This window comes from Sciurus carolinensis, chromosome X, assembly GCF_902686445.1.
Source record: "Sciurus carolinensis chromosome X, mSciCar1.2, whole genome shotgun sequence".
Taxonomy (NCBI): domain Eukaryota; kingdom Metazoa; phylum Chordata; class Mammalia; order Rodentia; family Sciuridae; genus Sciurus; species Sciurus carolinensis.
Window position 1 is genome coordinate 105948898 of NC_062232.1, and position 4641 is coordinate 105953538.

Consider the following 4641-nt stretch of genomic DNA (forward strand, 5'->3'; position numbering starts at 1 on the left):
GTTCAGTAACGGTTCTGGAGAAGCTTTGAGGGAATAAACAATAAATAAATAAACATTAGGAATAGTTGTAGAAAAGTCAAAATAAATATTTCAAGATTTTATTATTCTTGATTCACTCTATAATGTTATTACAGTCAATTTTCAATGATCTGTTGTAACACAGGTAAAATGTAGGAAGAATCCAAACTGGAATATAATCAAAAAAATCTGTATTCTTCCTGGTCAAATTATAAGGTAAAAAGAATAGTTATAGTAGAATGGTGAAAATAATCCATAGGATAGAATGAAAACATTACCTTTATGAATGAAAGCAGACTTTTAAAAGAGATGATGACATGGAATTGATTATTTTCAATGGAGAGGAAAATAACACACAAACAATATGGAAAAATTCATTCAGAAGTTTTATAATTATATCATATTATACCAACTCCTAGTACATTATTGTGTACATAGGTAAAAACCATGTAAAAATGTCTTCAATAACTAAATGATGTTATTTGAATCTTATCCTTATCTGCTAATTTTCTTCAAAATACCCCAAATAACAGAACATCCCTACTGTAATTTCTACTGCACTAAGTTAAATTACTGCATTAAGTTAAACACTACTGCATTAAGTTCTTAATATTGAAATGCTAATGGTAAACTTGCACTGAATTAGAGAACTGATAAAATCTGGGAGGATGAAACTATGGTACACTGCTATGTCAGCAAACTTGCCATTTGCTGAATAAGAGCTGATAAACAGCAAAATCAATTTAGACAATCAAATAAGTTAATCCATTCTAGAAAGTATTACCAACTCTAGAGAATATGTTAGGTATTACAATAAGTATAAAAGGCTAGAAAAAGAATATTTACAATTGTCCTTCTTGGCTGTAATTTTCCATAGTTTGTTTTTTCTTACTGAATGCAGACTTTAAAAAAATTTTGATAATGTTTAGCATTCTTAGTGTAAATCATTGTTATCTTATACCCATACAGTATTTACTGATAAGGATTACAATAAAAAGCATAACAAACCTAGTTAGAAAATTAATTTTGATTAGAACACCTTTTAATTACAGCATGTCCCTGCTCAATTCCAGTATGATTTTTATTAGACTTTTAAATTACTTTTCCATATAGCTCACATATTTTTATTTCCCAAATGCTTTTAATGTTTACATTTCCTAGAACTCAAGGAAAGACAGACACAATATTTTTTACTGAACTAACATCTTTGCAGCATGAAAAGTAGTATGCAAACATTTGGGTTTAAAAGTTTGTCAGTTCTGAGGTACACAACATATTAAAACCTACATTTAAAGAGTTTTCTTAAATAACTGATAATGTATTGCTTGTATTTGAAATGGTGTCATACTATAACTACTGCTTATTTGGACAACTTTTATTACCACTCACCCTTTCTTTAAATGGAATACTGATATATTAAGTGTCAACAAAAGGAGCCCAATGTACCAAATTATCTCTGAGACAAGTTAGAAGCAGGATATTCACAAAGGATTCTTTATAATTTGGCAGGAAATAGCATAGCCAAACTCTATATACATTGCTGTCTTGAGATGAACCTATTTTATAGGTTTAATCTTAAGAATTTAACTTGGCATTGGCATTATTATATATGTGTATATGTTTTTTCATTTAAGAAATAAGGATTATATAGACACTTCAACAATCATTCTATTTGTGTCAAGTAAAACACATGAGGATATCATTCTGTGGTAAATGCAATGAATTGTCTCAGACATTTGTTACTGTAGCTTTGGGACACGTCCTGTCACTCAGTTAACAATATAAGCCAAAAACAAATGGGTTATTGTTCATAAGATTTACCATTATTAGGTACTCTGCTTTATTTACCTTATTTATAAATATTTTTTCAGCTCACACACAGAAACCTCCTTTCTTTCTTTGTTCTGGCTCTGGGTAACCTTAAGAATACTGAATTGTGAAATAGATTATGCTAGGCAAGGCAGATTCCTTGCCTTGTACTATTAAAGAAATTCAAACTTTCGTCCTCATTCTTAGCTCTTTGTCATCTATGGAGCATGTTTGTCTCTTTACATCACAGAGTCTGGATGCAAAGTGATTTTGGTTGTATGGAACTTAAGTATAATTTTGGTGCTTCAGAATTTATCAACTCTCACCAGGGCAACCAGTAAGAGAATAGTAATCTCAGTTGGAGACTAAGAATGTAGCTAAGTGTTAGAGTTCTGACCTACCATGGGCAAGGCCCTGGGTTTGATCTCCAGTCGCGTGCATGCACAACACACACACACACAAAGATGAAGGAAGTAATAAAAGAAGGAAGGATGGAATGACATTTGTGTGTGGGGATCTGGAATATTATGAGGAATACAGTATTTGAGGAATTTTAGGTTTAAAAAGAATCATGAGAGAGAAAGAATGATTTCAAAGAAATAGAGCTTCAGAGAGAACAGACACCTGGCTTCAAGGATGATTATAATAATTCTGTCCAGCCAAATGAAAACACATGTTTTTGATAATTTTATTCAACATGATTCTAAGATCTTCCTAGAAAATAATGACACCATTTAACAACCATCATCATCTATAAAGTATTTGGTCATCAAACTCTCACTCTGATATCTTATTCTAGGTCTTGACACATAATAGATGCCAAGTATATAATGATTTTTATGATTTTAGTGCATAATAACTATACATAATGGGGGGCTCAGTACATATTTATTGATACAATCTTCTTATGCTTCGTTAATTGAAAGATTATCCTTATTATATGGTGAATCACTCACCATGTCCCTTAAATAATTTTATAGGCTGAATTTTGTCCCCAAAATTCATATATTTATGACAATCCCCAATTTCTCAGAATGTAATCATATTTTGGAGATCATAACCTTAAAGACATAGTCAAATTAATCCAATATGACTAGTGTTCTTATTAAAAAAGGGAATAGGACAGAGACTCCTACAGGAGAAAGAACACGTGAAGACACAGGGAGAAGATAGCACTTTATCATCCAAAGTAAGAGAATAAAAACTTCTCACATAGACTTCATAAGAAATCAACCTTGGGGACACATTGATCTTGTACTGTTAGCTTCCATAATGGTAGAAAAACAAATGTCTATCATTAAAGACACTCATTCTGTGGTACTTTGCAAAGAAAGCCCTACCAAACTAATAGATTTCTTTTTCAGTTATACATCAATCAGAAATTCTGTATTTTGAGATATTTTCAAAATTATATTCTTAGGAACAATCATATTTAGGTAAATTAAAAAATATGATGGAACAATAATTGAAACATTCCTTCAGATTATTTTTCTGGGCAACTTTTACTATCCTCATCTGTATCTCCTTTTCTGCACTGGTCTGTATAAGCTACCATACTCAAGAACAACTTGGAACCGTGGATGAGAGTTAACACACAAAAGTTGCCAAAACTTACAAAAGTGGCCTCCAAGCAATTAGACATAATGGATTAGACTTATAAATAGCAACATATGTGAATTCTCAAAACAATGTTCAGAAAATTTTTTTAAATATAATTATATATTTTATAGCAAGAGAGACAACACAGTGTTTAATAGCATGAATTTCAAAGCTAAAAGGACCACTTATATATTCTAACTATGTGACCTAAGACAAGTTTTGCCTTAGTTTCTTCCACATAACTGTCAGTTAAAGATGAATAAACTCTGGAAATCTAATTAACATCATCATGACTATAGTTAATTAATAATTCAGAAACCTAGACCACCCACACCCCTCCTGGGAGCTTCTTCAGGACACCAGACTGCCCATGGTCAGTCCAGAAGCTTCTTCAGGACATCAGCACTCATCCCCCTAGTGAACTCTGTGCCTGTGCCCTGTGAAGACCCAAGCTGTAGCTCCCCATTTACCAACATGTTTGGAAGCCAGTACAGCCATCTTGGATTATCCCCAAAGCAGAAGATGCCATCTTTAGGTGGGGCAGCTCCTATCTTGAGACACCTGCTAGAGACTAGAAGCTCATTGCCAGGTACTTCTCATGCATCAGACTACTAAAGACTGGGAGGTTTGATTAGAATATGACTATTATATTCTAGGGCTTTTTTTTTCTTTTTAAATTTTAATTTTTAATTTTGTATTTTCTCACACTCTCTTTTATTTACCTACTTCCTTGGTGTTATTTTCTCCCTTTACTCATGTTAACAACCAACTTTTATTGATTCTGCTTGCACTCTTCCTATGGGCTAGTACCTCTAATATACTCTCTTATTATTCCATTAACAGTTACATACTACAACCTTCCCCATCCTCTTTGTTCAGCATTAGAAATTGTAGACATGGCAAACTATTTGTTATACTGTAGATAATAATTGAACTCATTCACTCTGTTTATAGTTAATGTCTTCCTAGGGGCTATTGGGTTGAGGGCTACATATTGTCTGTACAGGGTGCTGCTAATATTGATCTCTCCTTAAAGGTGAGGCATTGAAAACCTACAGGGTAACTATCAATATATGGGAGGAAATTGCAATACATCAGATCCACACAGCTAGAGGCGAAGACACATGAAAGACTTGAAAAAACAAGAAAAATGTCCCAAACAAACCAAGATGCTATATTAATAGAATCCAATGAGAGGATGGTAGAAGAAATGTC